The 15961-nt window shown below is 43.7% G+C and overlaps 1 protein-coding gene across 1 annotated transcript in view; it reads right to left on the reverse strand.

Annotated features, from left to right (window-relative positions):
* Positions 1-15921, reverse strand: part of ELF1 (E74 like ETS transcription factor 1) — an 86203-nt gene extending 70282 nt beyond the window's left edge. Inside the window, exon 1 of the mRNA XM_042839365.1 lies at positions 15874-15921. The gene's annotated coding sequence lies outside the window, so the exon portion shown is untranslated. The remainder of the gene's footprint in view (positions 1-15873) is intronic.
* Between the last annotated feature and the right edge of the window lie 40 nt (positions 15922-15961).

The following is a 15961-nucleotide window of genomic DNA, read 5'->3' on the forward strand; positions in this document are numbered from 1 at the left end:
TTTGTTCCTATCCACAGAAGAAGCCTCTGCTACAGGACCTCAGATACACAGTTCTCATCACTACCTACAAACCTCTTGCATTTTTCAAAGATTTCATTAAAATAAAATAATCTCGAAGGAGAAATTCAGAACTCAGAGTTTTGGATACTCAGTGTGCAGCACACACAGCCATCAGTTCTTAATTTGCAATTTAAAGGTATGGTTCCAGTGCACGTTGAATACAGGACGCAATAAATTTGAAGGAAAATACTTCTTCACTGTAGTGGTCTTCTAAACTTTGGCTGCGTTGTAGGAAAGGAAAAGTGAGAGTAAACAAAACACACATGAACAGGCCATTACTTCTCTCACAGGCTGGGAGGGAAGGCATTGTGGTCATCCTAAGTTTGATCAGAATCCTTCAGATAATAAATGTCGTCATCTTTCAAAATACACAAGAGAGCCTTTTGCAACTCTGGTCAGGAAACTCCAAGTCTCCAGAAATTACGCCTAAGTGGCAGAAGGGGTGAGAGAAGCACTTGGACTGCAACAGATTCACAACCAAGCACCAGAGAGCTTTAACCTCACCCATTTTGCTCTTCCAAGTTTGCCTCCAATGTCTCCCAGTGAACACAGATTTGGCAAAGTACCTCTGCCAGCAGCTCAGCAGCAGCCCACACAGCTAGAAACCCCCGACCTTGCACAGCCTTGCACAAAGTCTTCTTGGATTACCTCTAAGGTATTCCAAGGTCACATCCCAGAGATGACAAGCCTTTAGGAAAATCTTCTTGTATAGTCATTTTTCTTTGCTCTCTTAAGTCCCTTCCTTCCTCCTTTTGTTACGGGCTTGCCTCTGCTGAGAAGCATTACTTATCAGTATTTCTGAGAATGGCTCAAAATGTGGTTGTGCCCTCCTTTCAACTGATAAACACTTAGGAGGGAAAGAATTGCAAAAATCCAGGCAGTAAATACAGCACTGACAGAAGATAATGTCTGATCCAATCTCAGTCAGAAGTTACATGCTACAGCCTCTCTGCACCAACCCCCAGCCACACTTTTCTCTCCCCATCCTCTCCCTGCTCTGGTTCTGCTCCAATCGGTACCCATTAAACCTTCCACCAACCCAATTTAACCCATTAATGTGGCAGGAAGCTGACGGGTGGGTGGGGAGCAGCAGCAGCTCTCTGTGGTTGGCGAGCTGAAACAGCTCAGAAAAGGCTATGATGAGCAGAGCCAGCAAAAGACAGAGGACCTCCTTTCTGTGGGTGGCAGTGAAGCACCCAAAAGGTTATTTTTCACCTTAAGAATCACACTGAAAAAAAATAAATAAATAAAAAATAAAGTGGAGGCATTTTATCCAGAGGACGATGCAGGCAAAGAGAAAGAACTGTGGCACTTAACCTATGGCTCTCTGACCCGATCCAACTCTCTCCCATCACTCCTCTTCATGCTGCCTGTACACTTGTTTTGCAAAGTGCAGATAGACACCATCACACATACACAGGTGTCAGTTACACTTCAAAATCCACGGAGAAGCAATCACACAAGCAAATCAGAATGTCAGAACAAAGCAAATCAGAATGTCAGAACAAATTTACAGCCCCCACTACTTCTCTCAGCAGAATTCAGATCCGTCAAAAATGTTGAAACAGAAAAAATTTAACCACAATCTAAAATGTTTTTAAATTCTAAGTGACATTACTTGGCTTTCTTCAATGGCAGACAGGAGAAATCACTGTGCCTCATCTACTGTTCTCACTAATCCCAGTCAGACAAATAAGAGTGCTACATTTTTAAATACAGCTCATTTCTAGTTCACTACTTCCCAGCCCTTCATTCTGGGATGCTAAAAAATATCCCTTTTATCTTTAAACACCATCTCTAGCCCCTGTCTCTTTGTGAGCCATACAGTAAATAAGCCGTCTAACGGAAAGACTGAGAAATAAAGAAGTAAGCGGACAGGGAAATTATTTTATGAAAAGAAATGGGTAATTCTGAGTCTTTTTTTTATTATTATTTTTATTCAGAAGAGCACTCCTTGAAAAAAAACAGAGGAACCACAGTTTCAGTCTCAAGTAGAAACAAGGTGGAAGGCACTGCATTTCCATACAGCGCTCAAATGTAATTACAGATTGTGACAGTAATGCCATTTTATACACAGAACACCTCTCTACAACTCCTCATTACTTAATATTTGCAATAAGCAAAGCCAAAATGACCTCATTTTTGCATGTTAACAATCACTGACAATCCCAAGAGGACCACAGGGGCAAGAAGTACTGTGCTTTTATGCTGAATTCTCAGGAGGTATGTGTAACAGCCCTGGAAAACCTTGAAAAATGTCCTTTATTATTATACAAAGCCACACAATCCTGACTGCAGTAAGATCATACTAAATCTGTGGTTTTCCAAAGGCAACTATCACTTGTGTATACAGCCAGTTTGAAAGACAAGTATGAGGTCATCTACCTATGGGTTCGTACTCAGCTTGCTTGTAAGCAAATGTAAGTTCTCTGCTATTGTGCAAGACACAGAGGTGAGGGGATACCAAGCTGAAATGAAACTGATACCATTCAAAACCATGCAAGTGAAAGAAAATGTTCAAGTTGCCAAGAATACGAATCAATGTTTCCAAAAGAAGTCAATACTGATTCTTGAATGGATCAGTAGGCATCCCACAAGCTGAGCTTCCCATCCCTCATGGTTATACTCCCCCTGAGCTCTTGCTTTAACACGACAGTTACGTTTGCTCAGGAGTCCTTGCAACGATAATCTGTACGAATACAAACATGACCTACAACTGTCAGAGATGCAACTATGCCAGCTAAAGTAAGCTTAGCCTTTGTTCTTTTCTTTTTCAGACAAAACTAAAACTAAAAGAAAAAAAGAACAACAACAACAAAAAAAAAGAACAAATACCAAACCTCACAACCAAATAACCATTTCTAATCATCATCTTTCGTTTCTTGCTGATTTCAATGTTGGAATCTTCTCACTCTTAACATAAGACAAAAAAAAATAATCAGACAAGTGAAGGAAGGTGAACATACACCAAACTGCATTACAAATGCACACAGAAGGAACACAAAAACAAGGACTGGATGAGTTTGGTACCATCAAACAGCGGCCTCTTAACTGGAACACTCTGTAGTCCACTGAGGAATCCCCATTAACAAGCCATAACTCTATTTTTCCTTTTTTCATACTGTGAGTCACTTATTACATTTTCGGATGTTGCAACACAGTCATGAATAATAAACACATACTAGGAAAAAAAAAGCAACCCAGTGTTGAACACTGGATTTTTTTCATGTCTATATTTATCAGCATAAAAATCAAATCAAGAATGAGGTCTAGAGTTGAAAAAAGTTTCTATGCAAGGAATGTTGTTATTCACAGACAAAGTATTTGGTGTAGCCCGAGACAAGCATACAGGCACAGAGGTTAGAGCATGACAATGTTAGTACTACTATTATTGTTTGGCCTTTATACAGACAGAGAGGACAGGGGGAGGGTTTGTAATGTTCCCCATCCAACTCGCTCATAAGGGAGAGCAGCCAGGCACCGCCCTTAGCCAGGCAGTTCTGAACCCAACGCTGTGCTTTTGCAGCTGCCTTTTTCATTATTTTTTTTTGAAGGCAAGGGAGTTAGGCTGTGGAGACTGCATAGCCCCAGAAAGTCAGCCGTGCTACAGGAAATTATTGTTGATATCTCAAGTAAGTACCATGGAACTATTTATCCACATTTGTGTTTCAGACAGTAACAAATAGCATCCAGCATATGCACACACAGGAGTGGTTGGTACATTTTCCACAGCTCTAGTCTAATGAAGAACTGTTAGCATCTCTTCCAACTGCTGTTGTCCTTTGTTCTGCAACTGTAGGCAAGGCATCGTTGCTGACACCCTGCGCAGAAGGAAGCTTCATTTATAGAATTAAAAGGGAACCTTATAGCAGACTTCCAGTACCTGAAGGTGGCCTACAGGAAAGCTAGGGGAAGACATTTTATAAGGACACGTAGCAACAGGACGACTGGAAATGATTTTAAACCGGTAGAGAGTAGATTTAGGCTACAGAGTGGGAAGAAGTTCTTTATTGTGATGGTGGTGATGCACTGGAACAGGTTGCCCAGAGAGGCTGTGGATGCCCCCTCCCTGGAAGCATTCAAGGCCAGGCTGGATGGGGCTGTGAGCAACCTGGTCTAGAGGGAGGTGTCCCTGCCTACAGCAGGGAGTTGGAACTTGATGATCTCAAAGGTCCCTTCCAACCCAAACCATCCTATGTTTCTATGATTTAAGGCAAATACACATAAGCACTACCTTTTAGAAAAGGTCAATCTTCACAAATATGTTCAGATAGCTACGAGGATAATACAGAATATTGTGGCAACACTGAGGATGTGAACACAAAGGAAAAGTGTGTTTATTACTACTCTTCCAGCTGCTGTAATTAGTGGAAAAAGACTGCTATCTTGAAGAGGCTGGAGAAAAAAGCATGAGCTGTGCAAAAAAGTAAGCTCACCAAAATAAATACATTTTCCATTGCAAACCATTCAGATAGAGAACTGGCTATTAAAGAGCATTCAGTTAGAAACATGAGCTGATTACTTACTTGTTCAGGAAATAATCAATACTTTCAGTATGAGGCTTACCTATCCAAATAGATGCTACATTAGTCAATAGACAAATACATAAATCATGGAGAAGAGAGAAGAGGTAAATACATACATAGAGAGAGAGAGAGAGAGAGAGATTACAGGAAAGCAAAAGGAAGATGCCAGGGAGCCTGGTGCTCCAGATAAGGGGAACTGACAGCTGGAAGGCCAACACTGTGATCTCTCAGCTACATTTTGAGCTGTGCTCGCACAAACAGAAGCCTTGCATCGATGCTGATCTTTGTCCTGGTGAGCAGTCCTAAAGGAAATCACAGGTCACACCAAACCTTCACCTCTGTTATTGTTATCTGCCCATAAAAATGAAGTACGGGGTGCAGACATCTCCTGGAAGACAGTGTTGCATACATGCATATGGGCTCCATTTCAGAGAAAATTGCTGCTACCACGAAAACTTTTCCAAAAGCCTCACAGGAATCCTCTGTCTTTAGTCTGTGGTTTCAGCCACGAAAGCAACATCAAAAACCAGAGCCCAAGAGAATGAGAGGATCTTACACCAGGCATGATTTCATGTATGCGATTTGTCTCCTGCTTTCCACTAACAGAGGTCATTTACTTAATGGTGGGAGCTCAGAAGTTTCCTTGAGTAACCCAGCATCTCCCCAAGACTTATAAAACACTAAGTATCCCCAGAGCTCCACCCAGAGCACTGTACAATCACTACTATACATTAGTGGTTATTACTTTAGCTCAGCACTATGAATTTAGCTTCTCAGTACATAACGTTTAACCTTAGAATCCATTCATTTACTGAGGATTCATCAACTTTAAAGCAGTAAAACCATCCCACCAGGCATACTGGAATGACAGGCGAGACCCATATTAGCTGGCAGAGCTCTCAGATGTCAAGAGTTTTACCCACTCCTTCTTTGCAGCCAACTTTATTTCTTAAACTCTCACCTTTGATGTTCCCTCTTTTTAGTAAGACACATTAGAAATGTTTTCCAGCTTTGCCTATCAGACAAAAACACACTACTTGTGGCTGTGTCACAGAAATCTGTATTTCTACCTCTAGTGAAGAGTAGCATCAGACTAAACAAATAGCTTTTCTTAAGGCAGCTGTCAATGAACTCATTGAGGAAAGATAAAGGGAAAAGAAAATGACTTTCGGTTGTTGTTTTTTTAGTTAATTGCACGTCCTCAGGCCTGCTGAGCATCTGCTGCTTTGCACAAGTTTTCTCTCTGCTAGTCTCTATTCTGTGAGAAAACCAACTGCCCCAAACAAGCATCCTTTAATTCCTTTATTACTAATCTTGAATTGCTTGCAGCAGACTGATGCCATCCTAGCAGATCCCAAATAACCTGAGTTTGATCCCAGGGTTTGACTCTGCTTTCTGAAAATATGATTTCCATCCATCCCATTCAAGCAAGAGTCATTACCCAGTGAGTGTTTTTAAAGCTACATGTGTATGTCATATGTGCACATTTTGGCAGAAGTCACATCTGGAGGAACAGGAGTTATGAAACAATTTATATAACACACTGGAAAACTCACTTGTACCATTTAATGTCAGCTAGCAGCCCAGGCTGCAAACAGGAAATATGCACCAGCCTCTGCACATCCAACAGCAATGCCACCAGCACCATCAAGAGACACGCGAGTGTACGCAGCCAGGGTGAGCAGGGAATAACGTGTGTGTAAATGCATTGCTTTCTCCTTGTTAGTTCCACCTAACTAAAGAAAATTATAACCAGGCTCTCAGTGTTTCACATATCAGCCTTCCATCTTGTTCAACATCATACGACACTGGCTCATTAACCAGACAAGCCTTAAATAAGGCAATGACATTCACTAATCCGAGGCCGTGCCCCTTACCCTTATATTCAAAACAGCACGGTGTGACAGGGCAGCATTTTCAGTTGTCACCATGGGTTTTCGGGTGCCCGAAAGTATTTTCCCAAAATTACTGCACAGATTGTACCTGTATACATAGTGTATATGTACATACAGTATATGGCTGTGTATACATATATATTTGTAATGTACACCAAATTTAACATACATGCTACCAAACCTGAAAATGAGGGGGCTATAATAAGAGCCCACTCTATGATTTGACCTTCCAGCTCTCAGTCACACACTACCGACAAAAGCAACAGACTACAAACTTCCACTTGCAAGGGACAAAACACAACACGTACAAAAGCTAATGCTTTCTCACAGAAAGAAACAGGTTGACCTCTCAAGCAAACGACTCCCTGAAAACACGCTGTGACAATTCTCTGGTTTTGGTTTTAGAATGCCCAAAAAACCTCTTTCAAGGCTTTTGGCAGCACTTTTGCAACAACTCACCTAGGATGCAGTACATAACGATGCAATCACATCCTCTCTGAAAAACTATGATAACGATAAAAGTAAATCTGATCACAAGGAAATGAAAAACGTTTAACATCAATAGATGTCTGCTGGATCGATCTCACAAATGGCCATTTGCCAAGAAAAGAATACTAGATTTCTGGCTCTTGCTACCTTGACTACAGTACATTTATGGTGAGAAGCCAGCTCATCCATTCACTTATTCAAGCACCACACTTGTAACAGTAGGGAAGTACCTGTTACCCTGTAACATTAACATTTGAAAACTAAATTTGGTAAAGCCTTAGTCCAATTTTTATAAACCCTAAATACTAAACCTGTTCACACATTTAATTTCCATGACTACAAAACCGTCTCCTAAAGGTTTTGGATGGATGCTTAAGGCCTCCAGAGAAAGACAGTTGCATGTAGGTAAGCAGGTGCTGGGGACCCCTATTTTTTGAAGGAAACATGGAAGTAAAAAACAATAATAATAATAAAAATGAGTTTAAAACTGGAGGAAGGCCTATGGTTGAGTAGGCTGGTGAACACATCTGATCTCCACTACTTACACTAACACACCACTAATTTCCTCCCCCAACCCATCACCAGCTTTTCAGTGGATTTACCAGAACCCACCTCAGCTTTGCCACCTAAGCTGCACAGCTCACTGGAGGAGAAGAGCAAGCAGAAGAACTGGCTGAAGGCCGATTTGCAACGAGGGTATTTTTCTGACACACTGTGTCTGTTTGAAGAAGTCAGGGCTGGAAGTATCCAGGCTCTGGACATGCTTCTGGAACACAGGAGCCACAAAGCAAAACAGGAGAGAAGGCACAGGCTCAGAATCCAGGTTGAGAAGGTGCTGGAGCTCTGCCTCTCACTGCCATTTCACTCAGTGCAAATGATAAGGAACAATCTTCCTTAGTCTTGAAGGAGAAAGATAATCTACAGGTGCTTGAATGCATTCAGCTGTCTGTATTCAGTTACTCAGTTTGCACATGTTTAATGTTTAAATTAGTTGATTCCCCCTGAAAAATTGGGAGTTTTAAACCTCGCTGGGCTATGTTCTTTTTAGGAAAGAAACAGAAACCCTGCTCCTTATATCACACATTATTATCGAACTACATTACATCAGTGCTCCTGCACTGGTATATAAATGCTGAGCACTGTCTCCATCCATTTTGTGACTACTTTTGTGTCCTTTTACAGACAGTACCGCTTCCTCTGCCATATATTTTAAGAACAGCAAACCCTATGCCACAGGGCAGCATGACCTTTTCTCACCTCTTTGATAATTCAGACTGGTGGCAGTGGGCTCTTTCAGTTTCCTGCAAAACTGATGTATCTGTTGCCATTCTCTCCATCAACATTGAGAGACCTGGTCACTTCCCATTGAATTTCCCCATTTACGCAGCATCTTTTAACAAAAGTTGAAAAATAAAACAAAAAGAAAAAAATAAAGAAAAACAGGTACCAGGATGCTATTCAACCCTGTTTTAACAACCTGCAGCAGGGTGTGGAATCCTACCACTTCCCCACCAGCAGTTCCGATTCTCAAGGCAGTAAACCAACCTCATGTCCATCTATGAAGATCCCAAGCATGCCCCACAAGCACCTGATACAAGCTTAATGCATGAGCTCCTTAAAATGATAGAGTGGCAGCTGCTCTTCAGGCAGCAACAGATGTCAAAAGAGAAGCTGCAGCAGCAGCTACCATGTGAACAACCTTCTACCAGGACTCAGTACGTTCAGTTTTCCTGTTTGAATGCATTAGGCATAAACAAGTTACACAACAAGGTCAAGCAGATTGAAACACCTCATTGAATTTCATCAATGCCAGTATGACCAGGTATATGAGACACCAACTGCTTAACATCACTATTATATTAATGGAGAAAAGAGACAGGGATGTCACACTGCCCAGAGCACGCAGTGAATCTGAAGCAGCGAAACAAGAGGAACGAAAAGTGCTGTAGATGTGCATAAAGAAGAAAAGGAAATTAATTCAAGGGAGCAGCAGAATGACGTCTTCACTGCCACAGCTGTGCCAGACGACAGGCTGAGAAGGAAGTCTTCACATATGTCACACAGAATAATATGTTTAATAGAAACACCCAACCCTTCACTATCCTGATTATGGTCACGTTGAGGGCTGGCAAAGGGAAAAAACCTTGCAAAGAACTCAGTTCTACTACTACTACATTCATTTTTTAATTTGGTTACCAAGGTGTACCAACAGTTTGCTCTATTAGGTGCCAACTAGCCAGTTAGGCAGCTCGTCTATTTAAATGCTTTATGTTCAGTTTTGATATGTCCTTCAGACAGACATAAGTCACTTAACTATTCAGCCTCTGACTAAAATACTGTTTTATTTTACAATTAGCAAGGGAATAAAACTCACTAAATATTACAGGACATGATAAGACATCAAGAGACAGCGAGCTACAGTCCATGACTGCAATGGAGAACAGACACCATGTGATGAGATTCATTATTATTGCCATAATGACACAATTTATAACAAACTGCCGGCCCACTGAAGTGGGATTCAAAATTTACTTTTGATTCTTTGCTTTTCTTTTTTATTTCATAAAGAAATCTATCAAGCGACTGAAGTAGAACTCCTAAACACTGGACTCTTCCCACCTGGTTGTTCCTTTCTTAGTGAGTGAGACTGTGCCAACTGGAGGCCAATAGAGCATCATCATTACCTTCAGTGAACATTACCAATAAGCACAGGGGCCAAAGCACAGATGAATTTATTTGAATTCTTTTCACAAAAACGCATCTCGATACAGCAGCCAAGGATGGTGCTTTTAGAAATCACATCTGAGATGACTACCTTAGTACTTAAGTATTTCCAAGTAAGTGGAAATACTTGCATGCGTGTCTTTCAGTAGAGATACTGATTTACAAGAACTTAGGCTTCTCAAGTTTCAGTTCTTGTCAATAGGAAACTGTCCAGTAATGACATTCTGTACAGAAAGTTCTATTTGTTACATACAGCATTCAGAGAACACTTAAAAGCGTGAATGAAAAAGCCCAAATTAAGACCACTGTGTGAAACACTGAATATCAGAACCCGGCGTGCTTTTATGTACCGTTCACCCCATAGTAGACACAACAATATTTCTAAGGAAATAAATACTTTCATACTTAAAGTACATTTATTCTGGTTCAGATAGATGCCAGAGGGGAAAAAAAAAGTGTCTGTTCATTAAAAAGAATGACGGGATCATAAAACATCATCTCATAACTATCTAGGCTCAAGTGCAATTCCCAGGCCAAATTCAGCTTTCAGTTTTATCACAGAATGATTTCTTTATTATTATTTTTTTGTTGTGAAGCCATCAGAAAAGAAACTCAGTGGCTAACACTTCACTTGACTCGAGCCGTCTGTGGTGCATTTCAGGTTACAAACTGAATTCACTGCCATAACTGCTGTTGTTTTAGCAACTGCTTGCTGGTCCTAAGCACTGCCAAGCCATGCACACACATGCATCCACATCCTCATCTCCATTGTGCCCATCTGCTTGCAGCTGCAGATCTAGCAGCAGGAGAGGCTTGGCCAAGGGCAGCGAGGTGCTTCAGGGGAGGGTGGCCATTAAGGTAGTTGTAACAAGTGCCTGTTCCATGGCAGAGGGATTTTCCCCGTCCCTAAATATAGCTATCAGTAGTGACTCCTGAGCAAATAAAAGAGGCACACCGACCTGTGAATACAAAGGATTCTCTGTGCTGACAGGAAGTGGTGAGAGAGGAAGGAGGTACCCCTATCTCCAGCTGCAGCCAGATGTTAATGCTGGGGAGGAAAGTGACAGTGAAGAACGCAGGTGAACAAAGCACAGGCTGCACACACCAAAGAAGCTCTCCACAAAACCAGCTGGAAGCACATCTTGCAGCAGGAAATACTACCTCACTCTGAACACTCCAGCATTCAGTGTTTAATTGCCCTCATCACTAATTGTTTCATAGTACAACATACCTAACCTCAGCTCCCAGACATCGGATGTCTCAGTAGGGTCAAGCAAACATCGTATATTTTCCTTTCACATACATAAGACATATGCAGGCATCATTTCACCTCCCTGTTTCCTCTGATCTGATGAACCACGTTATGAAGCTTCTTTTCTAAACCCTGGATCACTTTTTGTCGCCACGCTCTTACTAATATTTCACATCCTTCCTCATGTGAACAGCAACACCGGACACAGACTCAGCATTCCAGCCACCTTACTAATGCCATATATGTTCCTAATTCTGTGCACTATTTGTATTGCTTTGTAGCCAAAGATCACACTTTGCTCACAGCATTACAACGAAAACTCCTGTTGAGATGATTCTGCAAACAAACCCTTAAACACTCCTCCAAATTGCCAGTTTGAAGACAGCCTTCTATCCTGCTGGTGTAACTGCATTCCTAGTCCCTTTGTATCCAGCTACATGAAAAATGGATTCAGCTGGATGAGAACCATTTAAAAACGTGATCATAGAATCATAGGTTGGCCTGTGTAGAAAAGGACCTCAATGATCATCCAGTTTCAACACCCCTATTACATGCAGGGTCACCAACCAGCAGACCAGGCTGCCCAGAGCCACATCCAACCTGGCCTTGAATGCCTCCAGGGATGGGGCATCCACAGCCTCCTTGGGCAACCTGTTCCAGTGCGTCACCACCCTCTGGGTGAAAAACCTCCCCCTAATATCTAACCTGAACCTCCCCTGTCTCAGTTGAAAACTATTCCCCCTTGTGATTTGAAGTATATGGCACTAGCAACTTGTTCCATACATGCACACACAAAAACTTGCACATAATAACTAGTAATGATGAGATATCATTGCAAAACAGTGAATATAATGATATTAAACAGCATTTCACCAAGATCCAGCCCCTGGGGGAGCCCACAAGGAACAGCTGCGCTCAGAAAGAAAGACACGCCTAAGTCCCTCTCTAAGGAAGATTTATGAAGAAGCTTTGCCAATGTTTGTAGTATTTAATCCACAGTGACTCCATGGCACAATTGTTTTAAACTCAAACTTCACTGCAGAGTTAATAGATATATCAGGGACACAATATAGGGTAAGTCTGCTACAATACAACGCTGATGAATAGCTCAGGAATTTGGGAGATGTGGGTTTTTTTTTTTACAATTCAGAAGTCTGGGATGCAATTTGCTCTGGTTCTGCTGTAAATTGGTCTCTAACAATGTTAAGATTCAGAATGAGTAAGCCACAACTTATTTATTTCAGAGGCTCCATTTTAAAGCTTGCAATTTTTCATCCAGGAAAACAATAATCAATAATGTTATTCAGTAAAAGCATTGATAAAATTAACTGTAAAAATTCTAGGCTTGTTCCCAATTAAAAAACACTTCAGGACCAATTGGGTGCCAATTAGTCAGCTGGGGAAGCTACTGATATTGTATTTCAGCAGTGTGTTTCAATGACATAAACACACACTAGCATCGATGAGGTTTGATGCTGAACACTCCCAGTGTGAGATGCTGTGTTCAGCCACTTGTAGCTTGGCCAGACTTTATTTGGGTTGAAATTTTCCGAGCTGAACGTCTGCCTTGGGCTAAATTTTATTCCATGTGCGTAGAGATTGCTTCTGAGGGAGGGGTGAAGTAAGAGGTAGACTGAGACTAGAATATCTCAGCCAAAATAGCTCAGCTGTTTTCAGACAAGACCAGGGAAAACTCTATCTTTCAGTGCTAACAGAAAACACTGGCAAACTTGTTGGAAGGTTATAATGGCCTTTCAGCTTTGGACAACAGATGTGAAATCCGACACAAGAGTTGGAGCTGTTAGGGTTAGGGTAGCACTTGCACCTTTTGCTGTTCCAATGAAAAATCCACCTCGATTTGGTCCAACTAATTAAGATTAATTGCATATGGCACATTTTCAGTGGATATTCACTAGGCCACATTCTTCACAACTTCTCACGCCGATCACACTGCAGAGGTCATCCCCACTACAAGAGACAACTTCTCTCCTGTTTCCTGTCCAGAACAGGACTGCAGCTTGGAAAATCTTCTCTAAAGCAGATAACGGGCTCCAGGTTTTTTGTGTAGCAGCCAGCTGAGGCCAATGTGGCACCAAGCACTTGGGACAGAGCTGGCATCCTGCTTCTCATGCCCGCTCACTGCCCCATCCTGTGGGTCTTCACAGCAACACACGGCTGCAGAGCACCACGTGGGCAGACCAAGGAAGATGTTTCATTCAGGAAAGATGCTTCGTGCGAGAAAAAGGGAGATGGGAAGTACAGAAGCAAAGGAGAAGAGAATGAAAGCAGATGCAAGCAGACAGTGAGAGAATGAAACAGCACCAAGATGAGGAATGGCACAGAAGGACACAGCCAGACCAGAGAAATCCAAGATCTCTATGTCAGACTTCAGAACACAGACCAGGGTTTCTGAGCCATTCCCTCCCTGCCTGTAAACAACTGTGGGCCAAACTGAGAGAGTACAACAGACCATCTCCTACCAGCCTACTTGCAGCCAAGATCTGTCCGAATAGCTGGTGCCCAGTGGAGACCTCAGACAACCGTCCCATGTGTTGCACCAGCTGAGAAGGGACAGCAACACACACACATTGCCTCAGGATGCCTGTCTGCTTATCTTATCTTTTCCTAACTGAAAGAAAACCTAGGAAATGACACTCAAAAAAGCAGCATGAAAAAACGTGACTAACACGGCAGAATTTAGGACTTATTAGTACTAAGTGGCCTATGGTAATTAAAGCCATCTCCTAATGCTCATATGCATGGAGGTCAGTCTCCAATTGTGACTGATCTGGTCATATTTTTTTCTCTGTTACAATTAGCACACACATTTTCTTTCTGCCCTTGTTCTTTAGAGCACTACTGTTCTATCAGACCAGAAGATGGTTTACTTTCCTCTCAGGTTGTTTTTTTTGTTTGTTTGTTTGTTTTTTCTCCACTGTTCTCATCACTGTGTTAAACCATAAGGTAAAGGACACTTATGCATGATCTCTTAAAGATGGGAAACTAAGACGTGAAAAAATTGAAGTAAAAAGCTGCGAGTGATTCTGATGAACAAGACTTGTATTTCTAACACGCTTAGGCCTGCAAAGGATCTTCTGCATGTCAAGAACAAACAGCTATTGACTTCTGTTCCAGATGAGCGAGTTCAGCCCAACTGCAAGTCCAGCTCCAGACTCAGGTTAAGCACCAGAAAAACAACTGTGTGTGAAAACACGAAAACATGGAAATCCTATGGGAAGACAGGGGCTGCAGAATTCAGTTCTCCAACTATCTTAGGCATGAAAATGCCCCTCCCTCTTTGCAAGGCCTGGTTCATATCACATCTCCTCACTTCTGCCCAGCTGTGAGGCCCTACCCATTGCCTCCATTACCCCTGGTTCCTCTGACAGGGCAGGAGGAGCAGGGCTGGTACCTCATGGCTGATGGTCACCTCCTGGCACACAGACTCAGCGCAGCCTCTCACCTCATGGTTCCAACACCTCAGCTGGCAAACGTTCAAGAGGAGAGTGGTGGTGATGTATAGAGCACAGAGCATACACAGATCAGCTGCATCCACTGGGTGGCAGGCACGTTTCACACAATCGAGGTATATACATGCAGAGGTATACAAACGAAAACATCTTCAATACCACAGTTTGCGCTCCAGCTCAGAAGCAGCAACCAAATAGGCGGTCAAAAAAAAACCAAACCAAAACAAAAAAGACCCAAAGCACAGTAATAACATATAGACAGCAGCCACAGAGGGCAAGCCTTTAAATCCTTCTCTCGTTTAAGGAACTTAGCAGGAGAAAAGCAAAAAAGGTTGGGGACTAACAGCTGTAAATCAGCGTGCGTGAGAAGCGAAGTTGTGAAGTCCAGCGAACACACAAAGCCATGGACGTTCCATGGACATTCGCTCAGAACCATTTCAAAGTTTGCCTCAGAGACGTTTCTGGAGAAGAGGACGTTGACCAAGCTTCAACCCAGCGCATATTTGTATAACCGAGCTGTAAACTACATGAAAACTACACTCAGAATGGAAATGCTGACAAACGCATTAATCCCGCAGGGCGCTATGACAGCCCGACCGCAGGCCCTCCCCTTGGGGAACCAGCCAGGCTGCTTCCCCCTCCTTGTCACACAGCTCAGCAGCCTGGGCCGGGGGCTCAGTACCTCCGGGTTATCTCTTCTTGTCACCAATGCAGGCGCTTTTTCCTCCTATTCCCACATGGAGAATCACCCCCCCCCCGGCTCTCGCAGCAACCAGGCACAGGGCCTCTTCAGTCCGTGACTCACCCCACAGGCTTCTCCCCACCCTCGGTGTGATGTTAGCAAAGGGGCTGCCAGCTGCAGCCCGTGAATTAAGACATGCATATATATCTTTTTTTTTTTTTTCCCCAGCTTGTAGTAGCGTTGGGAAAGAAGTTACGCGGTCAGAACACAACACCAGCACGACTTTTATTGAAGTCCAACAACAGAGAGGGAACTCGGCGCCCAACAAGTAGGCAGCGAGACGACACGAGCGGGACTCGAACCCCGCTCCCTCTCTCCGGAGCGTCGTTGAGCGACCGCTGCCCGTCACGGAGCGGCCCCGGCCGCCTCCCTTTCCCTCACGGACACGCACGCGCCGCGGCCTCCAACCGTCCCGCGCGCGCCTCCGCCCCGGCGGCAGCACGGAGCCGGCGCTGCCCGACACCGGCGGGGCGGCGGAGGGAAGGGAGGGCGATACGCAGCCCGCCCGCTCTCCGTGCGCGCGTCCTCGCCCGCCTTCACCCCTCAACTCCGCGGAAAGTTGGCAGGAGCAGCCAGCGGGCTCCCCGCCGCTTCCCCAGCCCCGTTCTCCCTTCACACCTCCCGCCTCCGCTGAACTGCCGGCGGCGGCGCGGTTCGAACCCGCGTCCCCGGCGGCTCCCTTCTCCCCTCGTGCTCGGAGCGCGGCGGCACTTACCGGCGGCGACTCCCTCGGCGCGCGGCTCCCCGCTGAGCGCTCGCCGCTCCCGGGGCGGGGAAGGAGGAGCGGGCGGAGGGAGGAGGTG

The sequence above is a fragment of the Centrocercus urophasianus genome, unplaced genomic scaffold, assembly GCF_019232065.1.
Source record: "Centrocercus urophasianus isolate 14NV4802_14NV808 unplaced genomic scaffold, USGS_Curo_1.0 seq_9, whole genome shotgun sequence".
In the NCBI taxonomy this organism is placed as follows: domain Eukaryota; kingdom Metazoa; phylum Chordata; class Aves; order Galliformes; family Phasianidae; genus Centrocercus; species Centrocercus urophasianus.